Source organism: Mesocricetus auratus, unplaced genomic scaffold, assembly GCF_017639785.1.
Source record: "Mesocricetus auratus isolate SY011 unplaced genomic scaffold, BCM_Maur_2.0 Super-Scaffold_100006, whole genome shotgun sequence".
Lineage (NCBI taxonomy): Eukaryota > Metazoa > Chordata > Mammalia > Rodentia > Cricetidae > Mesocricetus > Mesocricetus auratus.
In genome coordinates, this window is record NW_024429190.1 from 102,679,698 (window position 1) to 102,701,069 (window position 21,372).

General features: G+C 43.3%; 1 long non-coding RNA gene across 1 annotated transcript in view; it reads left to right on the forward strand.

Moving 5' to 3' along the window:
* Positions 1–6,585: 6,585 nt before the first annotated feature.
* Positions 6,586–21,372, forward strand: part of LOC106021748 — a 49,152-nt gene continuing 34,365 nt past the window's right edge. The window contains exon 1 of the long non-coding RNA XR_005877912.1: positions 6,586–6,853. This is a non-coding gene — a long non-coding RNA (uncharacterized LOC106021748). The remainder of the gene's footprint in view (positions 6,854–21,372) is intronic.

Here is a 21,372-nt window from a genome sequence, read left to right on the forward strand (position 1 = left end):
CTTTCTTGTAAATACACAGATTTTTTTTTGGAATCAGTTTATAGTAGTCTCATAAAATGAATTAGGCCCCCTTTTTTATTATTATCTACAAGCATCTGTATAACATTAGTTTATCTTTCCCTGAAATTGTGGGAAAACTCACCAGCGAAGTCATGTGCACCCAGAGTCTGTTTGTGAGGAAGGTTTTAATAATGAGTTCGGCTTCTTTGGTCGATAGCAAACCATCATTGCATTTCTTCTTTTGTCCACATCCATAATCTATACGACATAAGGTAGACAGTCACTGTCTCATTGCTGTGACGAAACACCAGACAAAAGTGACTTCAGGAAAGAGTCTGTCCTGTGTCACACTTCAAGGGACTGTGGTCTTCATGGTGGGGAAGAGATAGTGGTAGGTGCCAGAGACCAGCTCGCCCTGATGCCTCTGAGACACCTGAAGCCCCTGGGACACCTGAAGCACCCAGGGCACCTGACACCCCTAGGCATCTGACACTCCTGGGGCATCTACACACCTCGGGTATCTGATACACCTGGAGCATCTGACACTCCTGGGGCATCTGACAGCCCTGGGGCGTCTGACACACCTGGGGTATCCGATACACCTGGAGCATCTGACACTCCTGGGGTATCTGACAGCCCTGGGGCGTCTGACACACCTGGGGTATCCGATACACCTGGAGCATCTGACACTCCTGGGGTATCTGACACACCTGGGACATCTGACACTCCTGGGGTATCTGACACACCTGGGACATCTGACACTCCTGGGGCATCTGACACTCCTGGGGCATCTGACAGCCCTGGGGCGTCTGACACACCTGGGGTATCCGATACACCTGGAGCATCTGACACTCCTGGGGTATCCGATACACCTGGAGCATCTGACACTCCTGGGGTATCTGACACACCTGGGACATCTGACACTCCTGGGGTATCTGACACACCTGGGACATCTGACACTCCTGGGGTATCTGATACACCTGGAGCATCTGATACACCTGGAGCATCTGACACTCCTGGGGCATCTGACAGCCCTGGGGCGTCTGACACACCTGGGGTATCCGATACACCTGGAGCATCTGACACTCCTGGGGTATCTGACACCCCTGGGGCATCTGACACACCTGGGGCATCTGACACACCTGGGGTATCTGACACTCCTGGGGTATCTGACACTCCTGGAGCATCTGACACTCCTGTGGTGTCTGACACACTTGGAGCATCTGACAGCCCTGGGGCATCTGACAGCCCTGGGGCATCTGACAGCCCTGGGGCATCTGAATCTCCTGGAGTACCTGGAGCACCAGCAGTCAGGGGCAGAGAAGGAGCGTGAGCAGGACAGATGAAACCTCAAGGCCCCTGTAACCCACTTCCTTCGTTGAGGCCCCTCCTCCTAAAGGGTCCACAGCCTTTGCAAACAGCACCCCCTACTGGGGACCAACCGTCCAATCACAGAGCCGATGGGGACATGTCCCATTCCCACCACAGAAGGGCAGCCTCTGCACCTTTAAAATCTGCAAATCTATTGGTCTGAGGCCATATCATACTGTTTGCTTTGTAGCTCTTGGACGTATACTGATAATCCCCTCTTCCCGGTCAATTTACTTTTTAAGTTATTCTTGGTAAGGAGTTATCCATTTTGTTACTCTTCCCAAGCTAATGTTTTAAAATGAGTTTAATCTATTCTACTCTTCTTTACCCTGCTGTCTTACTGTGTTTTAAGACTTGTTTTAGTTTTAACTGTAAGTATGTGTGTATGCACGCAGGGACGTGTTTATGAGTGCGGGTACCCGAGGAACCTGGAATGGGCTGTTGCATCTTCTGGAGCTGGAGTTGCAGACAGTTGCAAGCTCTTTTATATGGGCACTGGGAACTGAACTGGGGCTCTTTGGAAGATTGCCATGTGCTCTGAATGGCTGAGCAATCCCTCAAGCCCTGTACTAAATGGTTTTTAAAACAGAAATTCTTGCTTTTCAAACACAGAGACATGAATAGTGTAAGAAGAGTACACAAAGTTTCTGCATTGAAAAGAATAAATCTTTAAGTAAAATTATTATGTATTTATTCTCTAAGTGTTGCAGGAACAAACCAAGCAAAAAGTGAAAGGTTATTTATCTCACCCCCCCCCCAAGTTCTTCTCTGCAGGTCCCTCTGTGGACCAGGCTGGCCTTGAACTCAGAGATTCACCTGCCTCTGCCTCCATGTACTACCATGCCCGGCTTACCAAGTCCCTCTTAAGAAAATAAATGTTTTTTTTCCTGTGACTTAACTTAGAAATTAAAAATATCTACATGCATTTCTGCAAGTGCATGTGCATATTTATATTTTTAAACTGCATGTAGGTATCCCTACCCACATATTTATATTTCTGTTTACATTAAAGAGGATTACACAGAGCACAAAATTTTTGTTCCTCTTAATTATGAATCCCTTTAAGAGAGTTTGTGTGTAAGTTATATCCCACACTTGTGTGTTCTGCGCTGGATTTTATTCACTAGCACATCATGTGGCCGTTTGGTGAGATCCAGGCAAGTATTATTCTTCCGCCAGTGTCCATCTTTGTTTGCTGTCGTTGCTGTTGACAGGGATTCTTAATGACCTTGAACTGACTAGGCTTACACTGCGCAGCCCAGCATCTCCAGTGATCCTCTCGTCTCTGCCTCCCTCTCACCCTCACTGCCGGGATGACAAGCCTGTGTGCAACCCCACTCCTGGGAGAGCTTCTTACATGAATGCTGGGGACTGAACGCGGGTTTCTACACCCACTCACCCACCTCTTCAGCCCTTGTTTACACTTTTAAAAAATCTTTGGGTAAGTGGAAAAGGGGGATAGGACGTAAAGATTTACCTGCTCTTCCCCTCACTGATAATTATTAGACTTTGGTCAGGTCTGAGTCTCTTCTTTTCCTCTTGAAGCTGCCGTAACTTATAGACACGAGGACAGACTAGCATCATTGCTAACAAGATGAGTCCAGTTCGCACTATTCCTTTCCCCCAACATCTTCAAAAGTCTTTGATGATTGTCTTGCTTGGCTTTAGTCCACGGATTCTCAACCTGTGGGCCACAGCCCCTTTATGGGGTGGCATGACCCTTTCCCGGGGGTCACCTAAGGCCATCAGAAAACCCAGATATTTACACCACAGTGCACAACAGTAGCAAAATTACAGGAAATAACTTTATGGGGGGGTCACCACAACATGAGAAACTGTAAAGGGTCCCAGTGTTAGGAAGGGTGAGAAAGGCTGTTCTAGAATCAACTGAAGCCATGTTGTTTGTCTCCTGACTGTTTCTCTTGAGTTACTATTTTTTAAAGATTTATTTATTTAAATTGTGCATACAGTACTCTCTCTAGCAAGGCTCTCCTTACCACCTGTGCTTTGTTTTCCCACAACACTTAAACCTGTTAAATAGACGGGCACCCTGCAGACGTTCACACCTCCTGAATGCCTTGAACTGATCCCCATGTAGCTGGTAAGTGTTTCCTTGAGTCCTCTCCCCCTTATTCTCTGCATTCAGAAGCCAGGAACCTAAAAGTTGTACAAGACCCCTTAAGTGTGTTGTTCTGAACACATTGTAGAGGGTGCTAGGTTCTGCCTCTCAGAGACATGCCCCACCATGACACATGTCAAGATGGATCTATGCATGACAACGACGGTGACAGATTTTCCTCTATGAACTATAGTGCCTTTGTATCAGTACAGTGACACCATGCGTCTATTGGGTTAGATTGGTGGTTTGTCTAATGGGCATTTTTAGGTTTTTTTTTTTTTTTTTTGGTTTTACGAGACAGGGTTTCTCTGTATTGTTTTGGAGGCTGTCGGTCCAGCCTGGCCTCGAGCTCACCATTTTTAGTTTTTATTTGGGTAGGGTAGAGTTATTTCATAAATGTATAAGATGGGCACATTTTTTAAAATCCCTGAAAGTAATCTATTTTTGCTGATGATTAAGGTTGCTAGGCTTCATGCCCTTCCCTGAAGTCCATACGGGCATGGACGCGCCTAGACATCATCTGAACCTGCCCTCCGATTATTAACAGAGTTAGAGCCAACACTGCCGGCTTCTTCGGAGAGCAGAAGGGGTTCAAGGTGGCAGGAAGCAAGTGACCCCACAGGGCTTCTTCTCACATGATGGGCCTGTCACAAGGCAGTCAATTCCTGTTTGTTTTTATGGGGATCATGCAGCCAAGGGACAGTGGTGAGTCCAGGATTCCTGTGGCCATGGGCTTGTGAGCGGTTCTTGTTGGGATTCGGGAGATTTTTTTCATGGCAACTGGAAACATTTCCAGTGGAAGGCAGAAAGGACAAGTTGAGAGTTCTTAGGATACCCTGCGCCTGGGCAGTGTTGCTGCTACTTTTCCACGATGGAGGTTCTTGGCTAGGCTGTTTCACACATCTCCTGTGAGTGGGGCTCTGTTAATGAGATGCTACTGGGCTTCTCAGAGATGATTGCTGGGCAGTTATATCGATTCTGGTCCAGCTTGGGGAAGAGCTCCCCCATTCATAAAACTCCCCGACATAGTAAACTTCCTTTAATCTGCTTTTGCTTCTATTTTCTTTTTTAACTTTCTTCGTACATTTGGAAAATATACAGTCTTTTCATGCAACAAATATGAAAATAATTGAGATTCATGGTCGGATTAAAGTGTTTGTTCACAGCCATGAGTAGAGACACTTTATCATTTTGGTTGCTTTTATCCTCTATGTAAATTTAGATTGGCTACCTGTTGGCTGTTATTTTCTTCAATCTGCCAACCACTAAACAGTCACCAAAACAGGGAGGACACTGTTCAGTTTGCGTGTGGCTCTTCTTCCTGGCAAACTGCTGGCTTGGCAACCCTGGATTCAGCATGTTAGTCTAGTTTTCTGTCTGCAAAGGTAACGTTGTGGCTTAGGGAAGGAAGCAGGTATGGATTGCCCAGAGTACGGTGTGAAAAGGGTTGTTTTGGAAACCATTAAAGACACACCAAGGTTCATGAGGTCTGACTCCAGGGCGATGGATGGAGGTCAGATGGTGCCCCTGACATCATAAGCCCTGGTTTCTGGGTCTTTCCCTTTGTGCATTTCCCTGGAGAGAAGTGCTGTGGCTTTTATTGCAACCTTAGGGACAGCACACTATTGTGATTCTCAGTGCTCAGGAAGGCACACTGCAAGGCACACTATAAAAGTCAAGGAGAAAATGAACCCACTATCCGACCTTCTCAGATGAGAACCCTGACTTGGCCGGCGGTCCCACTATGATGAATAACACCTCCTTTCACTCTCCAAAGGCTCCCCCTTGGATCATCTCCACGTTTATAGTCTGGTTCCTAATCCCGTCTACAAGATTGTAGGCATCTCAGTCCATCTGTTCACTGGGACTTAGGGCTAAACACAGACCGTGTCTTTTGGGCTAAAACTGTCCCAAGACAGGGCTATAACACTGCAGATGCTCAGTCTATAAAAATCCTGCTGCAAAAATATCAGACTCAGAGTTGGAATCAGAAGCAGACGTCTGGGACGATTTCTGCATACGATGTCCTCATATGGAAGACTGCGGGATGGGGTTCAAATCACCATACTTGAATCTGTACTGTGGCAGTCAGCATGGGACAGGTGACTTAGGCTCAGGCCACATATCCAATAAAAAGTAGTGTATTTAGAGTGTTGGTGCCACACCCAGGTATAACCTCGGAAGGGGGAGACGGGATAAAAGAGGGCCCATGAAATGCTCTGAGGCCCCATAACACATTTTCATTTTTATTTCATGCTCCACAGGGATTTGGGAAACATAAGAATGTTCCAGATCCCTCTCAACCTTTGGGAGACTCTAGAGTCAAGCTTTTTAGGCAAGCTACCTGTCAACAAATGTTATGTACCTGTGATGTACCAAGCTTGGGAGGGACGTTGTAGGTAAAGCCTGATCCGCTTCTGAGAATTTTCAGCTTGGAATATGTAAGGGAAGGGGAACGAGGGGCTGTAGAGTAACCTGGGGTACCACACAAGAGCAATCCCCCTGGTCATAATTAATCCCACCTATTTATAATGATAGTAGGTTCTTCACTTTGAACAAACTGGCTAACAATTTGCTTCTCACATTGAGCAAATAAATTATATTTAGTTGCTAACCCCCCCACACTTATAAAATGAGAATCATCAAAGAATTACCAGTAGTTTGCTATTGGTAAAAATCAGTACTCTTAACAGGCTAATTTCTACCTTACTTACATTTATATTGGCAACATGGAATTAAGGAGCTTATTTTGGTTGATTGGTTAGACTTGTGTATGAATATTGTCTGTCATTTGAAAATCCAGACTTGAATGCAAAAAAAAAACTGATGATGAAAAGAAAAAAAATATTTTCAGTAAAGACTTTTTCCCCCCTAGAGTATCTGTATTTAAAGGACTTGACCATTACTATCATTAAAGGAAGATGATTGACAGTTCCTTTGCGTTTGATCTTGTTAGTAGTAACTTGGTGCTATGAACCTCGTTCCCTTGTTGCTGTTGGTAGCGTCAGTTTTGTAGTACCTCCAGACTAGGGTCTGGTGTGCAAGCATTCTGACAGTGGGTATTATGGTTTGGATGTGAAATGTCCCTCAAATGCACATATGCTAAGAGCTTGGTGTCTGCCCCATGATGCTATGGGAAGATGCTGGAGCTTTTAGGAGGCAGGGCCTAGCAGAAGGAAGTGATGTCAGAGGAGGTGTGTCCTGGGAGGACTGTGGAGATTCTGGGCCTACGTTATTTTTTTTCTCTCTCTCACTTTGCTTTTCTGCTGCTAGAGATGGGCCTCTTCTCTGCCACACACCCGTTGCTGTGCGCCAACATGGGCCCCTGTGGCTAGGTGACCTCGGACCAGGACGGCAGACAAGGTGCAGTATTTCCCTCAGCCCTAAATGGGTGTCTCCATTAAACCCCTCCCCTCGGAGCTCTGGGAACCTGCGGGGAAAGAGTGTGAGAGCCAGCTGGGAAAGAGGACACTAAGCAACAAGACCCTTCTAAATCAGGGGTTCCTAACCTTCCTAGTGCTGGGACCCTTCAATACAGTTCCTCATGTTGTGGTGACGTCCAGCCGTAAAGTTATTTTCATTGCTGGTTCATAACTGTCCTTTTGCTACTGTTATGAGTTGTAACGTAAATACCTGTGTTTTCTGATGGTCTTAGAGTTGTGACCCACAGGTCACATTGCATTAAGTTAAAGGTTAATAATTGACCTGTCTGTCACGTATACCTGCTAGGGGAGGGGAAATCCGTTTTCTCCATCAGAGTGACACTGAGTATGTCAACCGATTCAGGATAGGCCTCATGTTGAGGAGTTGTTGAGCAACATATAATGGACTCCACAGGATCTTTTTGGTGTGCTTATAATTTGGTGTTTTGTTTTGTTGTTCTTTGGGGGCATGATTTTATTTTGTTTTCTTGCTTTTGGGGATTTTTGTTGTGCTGGATTTTTGTTTGTTATTGGAAAAAGAACCTTAAAGTTGTGTGGAGGGGGAGAGGATCCAGAAGGACTTGGGTTAGGGGAAGAATATAATCAAAATTTATCTGAATTAAAAAAAGTTTTAAAAACTAAAACCTGTAGTCTAATCTTGTCACAATGATGGGAAGCTGCCCAATACACCAGGACTCTCTTAATTGAGCCTTGAAGATGAGAGAGGCCATTTGAAAGTTGTTTCGCAGAGAGCTTTGTGTCCTCTGCAGCTCTCTCTTTGCAGCTCGTCACTTAAATGACAAACTTTTGTGAAACGCTTCATCTGTGTTTGGAGGAATTGCTGGTGGGGGAGGGGAGTGGGCAGAGCCATAGACTTCACAGCTCTCTAACTCTGCAGACAGCCAGGTCTTTCCCAGCCAGGTGTGGTCAATCAAATTAATGGCTCCAGTCACAGCCCAAGAAAACAAGAGACAATTAATTTAGAATGAGCTGGTCCTTTCGCAAATCACGATCTTTTTATTTATTGTGTATATCATGCCTGCTGTGTGTGTAGGCATTTTTATTTGAGGTGTCTGTAATTAATGATACGGTTCATTAGGGGGAGAACAGCTCACGCAGCTCAGAAATACAGTAGTTCACAGTGTTGTGGGCTTAACTGATTCCACATGGCCCCAGATATTTCCTCACAGTACTTTAGAGGGAACATTAGCTGTGAACACGGGGAATGACACATTTTCAACCGGGAGCCCAAGGTGGAGGTGTGCTGTACTAGTCTGTGTCCAGTAGTGTCTGGTATGTGACCCCAACAACAATCTGCTGCTATTCCTTCGGATCCCTCTGACCTACACCGGTGTCATACACGTGGGAGTAGTTGAGATGTTCATTAGTTGAGAATGGCTTTGTGGTTGAGTGACTGAGAACACACGGACATCGCCTCCGTGTCAGAAGCTGAAGTTTCATGGGTTTTCCTTTTTTTAATGCAGTGTATGTAGAAAGGGAGGTGTCTGATCTGGGTCCCAGGGCTATGAGAAACCTGCTTTCCTGGAGTAGCATGGTTGGTTCTGGCTGCAAGTGAGCATCACCTGGGGACCCCTCGAGGCCCCTTCCCTGGAATGTGCGGGTAGCTCAGGGGTAGCACGCTTATCTGTCACACCTTGGGTTCCATTTTCACCACTCTAAAAATGTATTCTTTAAAAGTCTCACTTACCAACCTTTAAAACGTCACCTGTGCACCACCGCTGCTCACGCCTTTAATCCCAGCACTAGGGAGGCAGAGGCAGGTGGATCTCTGTGAGTTCCAGGCCAGCCGGGTCTACAGAGTGAGTTCCAGGACAGCCAGAGCTGTTACACAGAGAAATCCTGTCTTGAAAAACCAACCAACCAACCAACCAACCAACCAAAATTCCATCACCTGTGATGTCTTTTTAGACCTAACATTGGCTCAATGAAGCCTTCATGGCTTAGTTTTTTAGTTTTTTGTTTTGTTTATTTGCTTTGGTTTGGTTTGGTTTTTTTGTAGTAAGTTTTTGTGACATTGAGGCGTCTTGTCCTCTTGAGCCCATGGATGACTCTCGGTACTTCCTTGTTGCCTTGGTTGTCTGGTGTGTGTTGTTCACAGACTGCTTTCTGTTTCAGACCTCTGTTCATACCATTGCCTCTTCTTCAGTGCTTGTCCAGTCATTTTACAATTCGTGTCTGACATTTGGGTGCCAGGCTAAATATCACCAAGCCAGGTCAATTTCTCCCAATCCCAACTAGGGCCTGGTGGTGTGCCTCGTGACTTTTTTCCTCAACGTGTACGTTGGAAACTCACACTATGTGGGACTTGTTGTTATGTCATCTTTCCTAAGAGCATGGACACAGTGCAGTGAGGGACTGAGTTTGCCTGGCTGTCTCTTTTGCCCCTGCTAGTCAGTACCTCTTGGGACCAAGAAGCTATCATTAAGCACTGGAGGACTGAATGGACGCCTAGAGAAAGGCCTATGAAGCTTTGTAAATTAACCCAGGATCCAAGGGAGCCTGAGCTCATTTTGAGGAAGGGGCAAATCTTAGGTGAACGGTAGTAATTATGAGGCTAAATGTCGACTCATTTATAAAAGCTGAATTCTGGTGACATGTGTTTCCAGAAGCCTGAGTGGAAGGACAGTAACAGCTTGGGGTATTTGTTAAATTTCCTATATCTAAGTACAATTGTTTAGCATCTCAACAAATTATAATGTGATTATAAAGATATCAGGCTTGTCAAAATGTGCTTTCAATTCGTGTGTATCTCCCGGGAACCCCAGGGATGGGTAACTGGCCTAAAACATCTAGCCAGGCAGTTATTTCTCACAGGGGTTATTCTGGGCTTTTTGCATTTCATCCTTAGACAATAGAATGAAAAGACTAACCCAGTATACAAAAAACAAAACAAAACAAAAAACCAGCTCTGACTCTGAGTCCTTGGCCTTCCCAGAGCACATGCTGTGTTCTTTCCTTTTGTCTGAAGGAGGTTTGTGCTTAGGGCTGGAAGGCAGGGGAGCCATGCCCTTCATTGGAATTCTGGGGATGGTTGCCACTTCTATTGAAACTCTGTGTTCTGGCATGAGATCTACCGGGAACCAGATGATATGTCTCACCCTAGATTGTTATCCTGCTCCATGTTGTAAAGGAGGTTGTCATGGGGGCTGGCGATCCATTTTCTGCATCGTGTATTTTCTTTTCCTTGGTATTCATAAGAATGAATGACTTGGTCCCCGGATAAGCATAAGAAATAGACTAGGGATAAAGGTGAAGAAAGGGAGCTGCTTCCATTAGAGCTGCGTCTCGTTGGGCCGTGAATTGTTCCCACATCCCCCTGTCTTCTGAGAGCAGCTGCGGATGCTCTTCATGAAAAGACTCTTCTCAGTGACTTGGTGGCAAAAGGCCTTCCTGAGCTCATGTGAGCCGGAAAGAAACACTGGAAATGTCTGTTCTTTTTACAGGAAGCTCTCCGCACATCTCAGGAGTTCCAGGAAAACCATGCTTTGCATGCATGCTTGACTGTGCCAAAGGTGGACATCTTTCCAGAACTTTCAAAGCAATGACCACTCTGAACTATCCACGTAGTTCTGGACTTGATCTCCTATGGCTGTCTGAACCCCCAAATAACACACAGGACACTGTATTACTTATGAAGCTGATGGCCGTTTGCTTGGTTTCTTACTGTCTATCTGTGACTTAAGTATTTAACCCGTAATTGTTAATCTGAGTATTTCTCTTACCGGAGAAAAGGGTCTGGACCTCTTACTCTGGCGATCTACATCGTGACTGTCTTTTCTCCCAGAATCTTCCTCAACTCCTACTCCCACCTTCCTGCTTCCCTATTGGCCAACAGTGCTTTATTCAACAACCAATAAGAGACAGATTTACAGAATGATATCTCCCATAATCTCCTCTTTTCTGTCTAAATATAAAGAAAGGTTTTAACTTTAACATAGTCAAATTATATATAACAGAGCAGTTATCAAGTAAGAACATAGTTGCAATATTAAGTCCATTAACATTTGGTAAGATTTAAAGAAAATATCATCTCTCTTTGTGAGTCTAAGGTCTTATATGTAACTTATCTTTCATCATAACTAAGGAAAACTATAACTACAACTATCTGTCTTCAACTCCATCAAAGACCACAGAAGGATAATATATAAACACTAGAATTGACAGAGACATCTCGCTACCTGGACAGTCACCTGAAGTTCCTCTGTAACTTTGGGGCATCCATCTTTAACCCATAAGCCACAGTGTGTTTGAAAGACTTCTCAGCAAAGCAGGAAATTTCAAGCTCTCCATCTGTATTGGTAGTCTGTCAGTCATTTTTCTGTGTCCTGCAGAAAGTCTGTCAGACTCTTCCATGAAGCAGGAAACCTTTAAAACTGTCCAAATTTAGTAGTGACTTTCCTGTGGGTCCTGCATGTCCAGATTATACAGCAACAGTCAAACAGTCTAAGCAAGAGCAGTTTCTTGCCCAAATGGCTAATCTTGCCATGTTGAAAGCAAACTCCATAACAAGTTTCTTCAATGTCCATCTACCTCTTAAATGTAATTGGTGCTGCTAGGAGCAGACATTTCTCATTGTCAAGAAAAACCCTAAACCATTTTAAATGCCATTTACTTAAGGTCTTTGAAAGGTTTGATGACTGTCTATCTCCAATATATTTCTGTATATCTAGAAAACCTAACTTAACTAACTATAAGATCTGACTACTATCTATAGTCTGTATTTATTTATGTATTATGTTTGAAAAGATCAGTATAAATAAGCACAATACTTAATCAAGAGGAGAAATATACATATCACAAAATTAACCTTGAATTTGTATTAATAAATGAAAAACCATACCAATACAAAGTATTACGTTTTAAAAGATCATTATAAGCACAATATTTAATCAAGAGGAGAAACATACATATCACAAAATTGACCTTAAATTTGTATCAATAAATGAAAAACCATACCAATACAAAATATTCATTTCCATACCATAATCCCCTTTACCTTTAAAAAGAGATTGGTTGTGATCATTAACCAATTATAAGCAACTCCATTCAAATGAAAACAAAGATTCCCAAGATGGGAATTTGGACGTTGCTCATTCCAAACTACTTCCTGCTGATAGGGGCCACTGTCCATACCATGGGGATCATGACAAAACTCAGAAACCTGGCTAAGTCATTGATTTTGTAAGGTTGCATCATCTTATCTGTTTTAGATGTTGAATCACTTGGGCCACTGCTTCCAAGGGTCTTGGTTCATCAAACCACAGAAGCCTGGAAGGAATCCACAGCTTTCCATTTTCTGTGGAAACAAATAAAATATCTTTTCCAAAGTAACATATCCTTATACTTAAATTTTGAAGTCAGGGAATTTTCAAAAGATATAAGTTGAATTAATTCAGCAGCATTTATAATTAAGTGTACTTTAGCAGTGGTTCTTTGTTTAGCAATCAAAAAACTGAAAAAGACACTAGCATACAGTATCTAGACTCTCTGTGTATTTTCCATCTTTACATGGCTTTTTTATTACTCTATTTCTTTTACTTCTATTTATTTATTTTTTTTCTCTGGGACAGGTTTTCTCTGTGGAAATCTGCCTGTCTCTGCCTCTGAAGTGCTGGGATTAAAGGCGTGTGCCACCTCACCCAACTACTTTATTTTTATTTTTTCCAATATCTTGTTTCTTTTACTCTCCCAAGTCTACCTATATTTTTCTTCAACTGAATCTGACTTTACTGTAAAACTTTGTTTTTTTCTGGCCACATGTCTTATATAAACTAAAGAACATTGCTAAAATTAAAGCTGGAACAGCGGCTGGCAGGCATAAGTTTGACTCCAGCTCACTGCCTCACTCTATGCTGACATCCAGCAGCATGGTGCTGGCTTGGAGATGTGGTCAATGTGACTGCCAGATGCTTGTGCACACCATTCAATTGTTAGCAGAGCCTCTTAAAAGAACCTTGCTGGTTTTTTCCACTTATGCTGAGTCAGGAAGACTCCCTTAAGCGAGCCATGTGAGTCTCTGCTTGTTTCTAGCAAAACAGAGCCCACCTGAGAAAAATGCTGCTAATAAGAAACCATGCTTCTCACCATTCTTTTGTTTCTAAAATCCCTTTAAAGCTTTTGTCATTCTATGTGGGAATTCATATCTCACTCCTGACAACCATATGTAGTGTGTAGTCTTCCTTGCCAGTCGCCTGGGCTCTGCCATGCTGTCTGAACCCCCAAATAACACACAGGACACTATATTAATTATAAAGCTGTTGGCCATTTGCTTGGTTTCTTACTGGCTATCTCTGACGTAAGTTTTTAACCCTTAATTGTTAATCTAATTATTTCTCTTACTAGAGAAAAGGGTCTGGACCTCTTACTCTGGTGGTCTACATCATGTCTCTGTCTCTCCTCCCAGAATCCTCCTCGACACCTAGTCCCATCTATCTTGCTTCCCTATTGGCCAACAGTGCTTTATTCAACAACCAATAAGAGACAGGTTTACAGCATGACATCTCCCATCAAGGTAGTCTCTCTCCACACCACTGTTTTCACCAGAGGCATACGCCACTGAACGCACGTGCCTTGGCCACTGCCCCTTTGTTCATATTCCTTCTAGGACAGCATGCTAACTCTTGGGTAATGGACATGGAAGGTCCAAGACAGGAAGTGCAATAACCAAACGCACAATAGAATTTTCAGTGCTAACGACAAACACTATGTTATATCACATCATCAAAAATTTTCGAATTGATTGCAAACTAGCATCACAATATTTTGAATATTTGAGATTCACTAAAAGACACTGTTGAGATAAATTTCATCTGTTCCTTCATTATTTAAAGTTTCATTGTGGGACAAGGATGTAGTTCAGTTGGAAGAGTGTTTGTCTAGCATGAGTGAATGCCTGGGTTCAAGTCCCAGCACCACATAAATGAGGCATGATTGTGCACAGTCATAATCCTAGTGGTCTGAAGATGGAGGCATGAGGGTCAGATGTTCAAGGTCATCCTTAGGCATTTCAGTGTCTATTCGGCTCTGAGCTTGGGTCTTCTATGCACCAAGAGTATAGGGAATATGATGCTCAAGCATCAGTGTAAATGGGATGGATGTTCTGACTGTTTTTTTATAATTAAATTAGAAACAAGCTTGTTTCACATGTCAATCCCAATTCCCTCTCCCTCCCCTCTTCCCCTGGCCCCCACTGACCCCAATTCCCATCCCCTTTCTGCTCCCCAGGGAGGATGAGACCTTCCATGGGAGATCTTCAAAGTCTGTCATATACTTTGGAGCAGGGCATAGGCCCTCCCCCGTATGTCTAGTCTGAGAGAGTATCCCATTATGTGGAATGGGCTCCCAAAGTCCATTTGTGTATTAGGAATAAATACTGATCCACTACCAGAGGCTCCATAGACTGCCTAGGACTCCTAAAGAACACCCACATTCAGGGGGTCTGGATCAGTCCTATGCTGGTTTCCCAGCTATCAGTCTGGGATCCATTACTGATAGGTCACTGTTCAGGTCATCTGTTTTTGTGGGTCTTTCCAGCCTGGTCTTGACTCCTTTGTTCATCACTCCTCCCTCTCTGCAACTGGGTTCCAGGAGCTCCCCTCAGTGTTTAGCTGTGGGTGTCTTCCATCAGCCACTGGATGAGGGCTCTAGGATGGCATATAAGGTAGTCATCAATCTCATTATTGGGGAAGGGCATTTCAGGTAGCTTCTTCACTATTGCTTAGATTCTTAGTTGGTGTCATCCTTGTAGATCTCTGGACATTTCCGTAGTGCCAGATTTTTCTTTAAACCTATAATGGCTCCCTCTATTATGGTATCTCTTATCTTTCTCTCCTCTATTCTTCCCCCAGCTCAATCTTCCTGCTCCTGGCTAGTTTTGTGTCAGCTTGACACAAGCTGGGCATCTGAGAGGAAGGAACCACAATTTGAAAATTTGCCTCCGTAAGATCGGGCTTGTCGGTGAGCTGGTAGGGCACTGTGCGCTTGGTTATTGCACTTCCCATCTTGGACCTTCCATGTCCATTACCCAAGAGTTAGCATGCTGTCCTAGAAGGAATATGAACAAAGGGGCAGTGGCCAAGGCACGTGCATTCGGCGGCGTATGCCTCTGGTGAAAACATGGTGTGGAGAGAAACAACCTGAAGAAGATGCAAAGAAGCTGTAGGAGCCTGGGCCTCCTAAGGGAGAAAAGAACTGCTGGTCTGAGACCTCAGCGTCCTCATTCATCAGTCAGAAGTCTTACCTGTGTCTGTGTCTTCAAAATAGTGAATTCAAGACCAGCCTGGGATACACAATGCCCTATAAAATAGATTGATTGGTAGATACATGATGGATAGATAGATATTCAGATAGATAAAATAGTGAATTCAAGACCAGCCTGGGATACATAATGCCCTATAAAATAGATCGATTGTTAGATACATGATGGATAGATAGATATTCAGATAGAAAAAATAAACAAATAGCAACTGCAGCTTCCAATCTATTTCTGTTGAACAGTGCCTGTCAGTTTATAAAGGAAGCCCCAAGGGGTCAGGGAGAATCTGTCAAATGATGCTGTCCCATTTTCTATGTTTTAAGACTCTATTTCACTTTAGTTATACATTGTATGTCTGTGTACAGTTACGTGTGCATACATATATGCATGGGCCCTAAGAAGCCAGAGGTTGTTGATCCTCTGAAGCTAGAGTTGCAGCAGGTTGGGAACTGCCTTGTATGTATACTGAAACCAAGCTTGAGGCAGTAAGTGCTTTTAACCACTGAGCCCTGGTGCTACCTGTTTCAGCTAGAGGTTTTGTTGCTGTGAAAAAAGCACCATGACCAAAAGCAACTTGGGGAGGGAAGGGTTTACTTTGTTTACATTTCAACATTGTTGTTTGTCATCCAAGAAAGTCAAGGCAGGAACTCAAGCAGGCCAGGAACCTGGAAGCAGGAGCTGATGCAGAGGCCATGGAGGGGTGCTGCTTATAGGCCTGCTCCTCGTGGCTTGCTCGGTCTCCTATTTTTTATAGCACCCAGAATCCCCAGTCTAGGGGCACCCCCACCCACAATGGGTTGGTCCCTCCCACATCAATCATTAATTAAGAAAATGTTCTACCAGCTTGCCAACAGCCCAGTATTACAGAGGCAGATTTTCAAATTGTAATTCTTCCTTCTCAGATGACTCTAGCTTGTGTCAACTTGACATAAAACTAGCCAGGACAAACACCCCATTTATGTTAATTCTTGAACATCATTCCCCACATACTTGGTGCACAGCAGTGCCAAGTTCAGAGCCTGATAGACACTGAATGCCTTCCATCTTTCCCCGTCACCATCCTGTCGGTGAGGTAAATGTAACAGAATGATGTCAGTGTCTTTGTAGGAATTCTCATAAAAGTCCGAGTATAAAATGTATAAGCTGTCCTTTCAGGGCAGCTCATTGGGAAGCTTTGAATTTGTTTTTCTTTGTTTAGAACTCTATCAGACAACAAATTGCTTGAGACTTTTTCCAAGGTGTCACTAAGTGCCCAATGGTGACATTTCCCGAGCATTGTGCTCTTCTGACAGTAGTCATGGGAGAAATAAAAAAGTTAAAGCTATCCCCAGGGTCTGGGAGTTGTGATAGGACATTGCTCAGCCAGTCAAACTGTTTTGATTCTGTAATAAGTTTGATGCCTCTGACTGGAGACTCTGGTGAGCCCCTGACCCTAGATGTCCGCCTTCCTTCTCTGTGAACAGCATAGGAACACTGAGCTTGCTCTGAAACCCTAGTGGGATGGTAACTAGCATCGGGATGTTTAGAAGAGCAATGAGAAATGAAATGGGAAGTGGAGAAAGTCACTTTTATGGCACCACAATGCCTTTCTGCACACGCAAACTATGTGGAAGTGTTTTCTATGCAGTCACAACCAAGCTGCATCCTTTAAAGGGAATGATGCTCATTGTAGTTTATCTCCCCAGGCTTCGAAGAAACTCTCTTTGAAACAACATCAGAGATGCCACCAGAGATCTGATAGACATTAGTGTGGGGAAAAATTGAACCAAGCTGATAATAAATACAAACTGTGGAAGAATTATTCCTTCTGGGGTCTTTGACGGTGTTAAAGACAGATAGTTATGGTTACGATTTTCTTTAGTAATGATAAAAAGATAAGTTACATATCAAGCTTTAGACTCACAAGGTAGGATAGCTGATAGAATATTTTCTTTAAATTTTGCCAAATGTTAATGAACTAAATATTGTTGACTACAATTCTTGCTTGATAACATAGTTTTACCATGTTAAAGTTAAAAGTTAAAGTTCCTTTTTATTTAGACAGAAAGGAGGAGATGATGCTGTGAATATATGTTTCTCTTATTGGTTGTTTAATACATGCTGATTGGCCAGTAGACAGGCAGAAAGTATAGGTGGGGCTACCAGACTAGGCGAATTCTGGGAATAGGAACGCTAGAAAAGTCGCAAGAGAGATGCCATGCAGCCGTCTAAGGAGTAACATTCCAGAGTTATTAGGGGTAAGCCACAGCCTTGTGGCAATGCGTAGTTTAATAAAAATGGATTAACAATTGAGAGAGCTAGCTGATAAGAAGCCTGAGCCATCGACCAAACAGTTTATAATTAATATAAGCCTCTGTGTGTTTATTTGTGGCTAAACAGCTGTGGGACCAGGCAGACCAGAGCCTCCGCTATCTCCTTCCCCAGATGATTATTCCACATGGAAGCCACCCAGGACATTTGGTTATTAATCCTCTACTTTCAGCCCAGAACATATCTTTTTTTTTTTTTTTTTGAGGCAGTCTTATGCAGCCTGCATTGGCGCATTGGCCTAGAACCATATAAAAGAAATCATCTTGAACTTGTGATCTCCTGCTTCCAGGTCCTCTGGGGTGGGATTGAAAGAACACACCACCACACAGAGTTACGTAGAGCAGAAATGAAACCCAGAGCTTCCTGCGTGGTAGGCAAGCACCCTACCAACTGAGCACCCATTACAAAACCCGTACATGCAAGCCAGCAATCTTTCCCCCTATCATGCCTTTTAAACATGGTATACTATAACTAGTGAGGAAGTATCATGTATGCTTTTAAGTCCCCCAGATTTTTCCAAATAAAGTTTTGTACATAGATTGGTATGATTTTCCTACATACATACAGTAAATTTATCGGATATCTTTCCCGTGATATCTGATGTGTGTGATTTTTTTTTTTTTTGGTTTTACAAGACAGAGTTTCTCTGTATTGTTTTGGAGGCTGTCGGTCCAGCCCAGCCTTGAACTCACAGAGATCCGCCTGCCTCTGCCTCCCGAGTGCTAGGATTAAAGGTGTGCACCAACACCGCCTGGCCCTTGTATGATAATTTTTAGCATCTTAATGCACCTTGTAAATCTACGATAGTGTTGCACACCTGTAATCCCAGCACTCAAGAGATAGAAGCAGGAGGGTCAGGAGTTCAAAGTCATCCTCTGAATAGATTTTAAACTTCCTCAAAGATTTAATATATATATATATACTAAATATATATATTAAATTATTAAATATATTAAATATATAATATATTATATCAAAAATTAAAAAAATAAATGTGAAGGCCAGGGAAAAGCTGCTTAAACTATGTGAATCATGTGCATAATTGTTAGTCAACTTTGTATTTGTCAGTGGTGTTCTAATTTGCCTGGATGGTTGACAAAAGCATCTGTATTGTTATGGTCTTGAAGATATGTTTGCCTTTACCTGCCTGTCTCTGCACAGCCCGGGTTACTGTGAGTGTTCCAGTGGGAGGGGCCATCACTTTCCTCAGACTCCATAGCTCCACAAGACAGGAAGGTGGTCACACTTGTTGCTTGCAGTTCTTGTTTGCCCGCTCCATTGATTGGTTGCTTGATTGTTCAGTTAGATGATTCTGGAGATATTTCACATGAGATTCTTATATAATTGGCACGGCTCTTTCTGTTAGCTGATTTATGCCAGAACAGTGTTGTTGCCTTGGAAAAATCCCACCAGGGTAGGTAAAGCACCTGGCTGGCTGTTTCAATGGCTTAAAATTCTTTCTTGACCCCTTCAGCGAAAGTGTTAATTTCCCCTAACGTATATTGCTTACACTTATTAAGTGGGATTCTTGCTGTATTTCAACAAGTGTACACACTGCCCACTGACAAAATTCAGGCTTTGTCTACCTCATGCTCACATACCCTTCACAACCCCTAGTTATCAGTAGCCCACATTTCACTGAACTTACTTAGGCGTTTGTGTTGGAGAACATAAGGTTCATGCCTTCCTGAGTCTGACTTAATTCACTTGGCACAGTGTGGGCTCTGCTTCTGTCCATGTCTCTGTAAGGGGTAGAATTTCACTCCCTTTGGAGGTGAGTGACACTCCACTGAACGTAGACACCACTCTTTCTTTATCCTCCTTACTGCTCTCCATAATGGCTAGACTTACAAGAATGTAAGCTGGTTTACTTTGACACATCATTAATGTATTAAAGTTCCTTTGTCCTCTTTGTCCCCACCAGCCTTTGTTATATTTTCATAGCTGCCATTTTTACGGAGTAAGACAATAATAGCTTGCTGTAACTTTGATGTGCATGCCCTCCATAGCTAGTGATACTGAGAATTTTATCATTTGTTTGTTGGCAATTTTCATTTCTTCTTTTGAGAAGCGTTGACTCATGTTATTTGTCCACTTTTAATATTTGGGTGTTGTTAGTCAAACAAAGGTCTTGGAAAGAAGACTAAAGGATTCTGAAATAATTGAGATGATCTGAAGTATATATTTCCCTTCAGATGAGTACCTGTCAAGACCAGACAAGAGTTCCTCTGATCTCAACAGCAAAGAGAGTGAAGATTTTACAAGGCAAATAGTTTTGTTTACTGAGTGGTTTGTCCATACTGTGCTTTGAGAAAACAACAGTACTGGGTGGTTAGGGGTAATGTAAACTCAAATAAATTGACTTCCAATGGCTGGTTGTACACTTCTATATTTCATCATTTTTATATCAAATTTATATAAATGCAAAAATGGTCTGGGAAATATTCCACCGATGAACATAAATGCAGTGTTGTTTCACAGAGGTCTCCCACGTTATAATACTGGCCTCATACTGGTTATGTAGTTGTTCTTGAGCAAGTAACTGACAGTCTCTGAATGTCTCCAACTGGGAATCAGTGAGTGCCCTGTGTCTGGCCTTGTGCCTAGGGGGTTGACTCACCTACTAGCTCTCCCGTCATGTGTATATTCCGGATTTGACCCTCCATCACCACAGAATCCCATCCTTCGAATGATTAAGTAAGACTTTTTTGTTTTTCTCAGATGCCCTGGTTTTTGCAGTGTCCCCAGATCTGGACTCCAGTTCTGCTTTCTGTGGCAGGTTTCCTTATGGTTGTTTAATGATAATTCCGGGCTGCTTCTTCATGCATTGTGACTGTCAACCGACAGCCATGGTCTCCTAGGTCATTTTTGACCCTTTGGCTCAAGTTGAGTCTCTCATTAATTCTTGGTTCTCTCTCTTTTTTTTTTTCAGAATGGGGTTGCCTCCATTGTTTCTTTGGGCATGACTTTACAAGCTTGTGAGAAAGCTAGTTTGCTCCCTTCACCTTTATTTGGGAGGCTTTCTCTCCGGGTGATGGTAATCCTATGATAAATATCTCCCTTTAGCTCAACGCTGGCTTCTGGGCTGGCCCCATTTGTCTCTGTTCCAAGGCTTCACACCACTTTGCAGTAGTCATTTCCAAGTGAATTGGCAATGTTCTTATCGTCAATGAAAACAATAAATATTAATCATTGGTCCCTTCATGGTCCTTGGTGGATCATTAATCAACTGAATTTCTGCATTGTGCAGCGCCGCTGTACTCAGCTTGCCCGTTTCCAAGGAACAGATCAATCATCACTGCCTGGTGGGATTGCACACTCTTCCCTGACACGTTACCCTCAGCCATCTGCTGGGGCCTGAGTCCAGTCTGAATAATTTGTTTCATAGGAACCTCCTTTTGCTATGTGATTATAGAAAGTGCATGCTTTAGGGATGAAGTAATGAAACTTCCTGAATAGGACTGGTGCATGGTGACTTCATGTAGATTTGAATCGACTCTCCACACACAGCCGAAGTTGACAGGACTTTCAGGTCAACTCCAGTGAGTTAAGAGGAAACATAGAAAGGGCTAGTAACCGCTTTTTGCAATGCTCCTGGGAGAGTGTAGTCCTGTTCTGGGTTCGTTTTGCGGAGGAAAAAGCTGCAGTGCTGAAACTACATGATTGACTCTAGAACGCCCAGGCAGCATTGTTGTGTCTGGATGTATTTAAACAATGGAACGCACCAGATGTTCGTAACAGAACCTGGCCCTTCCGTGCACGAACAAACCTGTAGAATTGAGGTGCTCACGCTATCTCACGCATTCCTCCCCACTCATTTCAGAGCCCCTTGGGAATGGTTGTCTTCCAGTCCTGATGGACATCACCCTTCACAG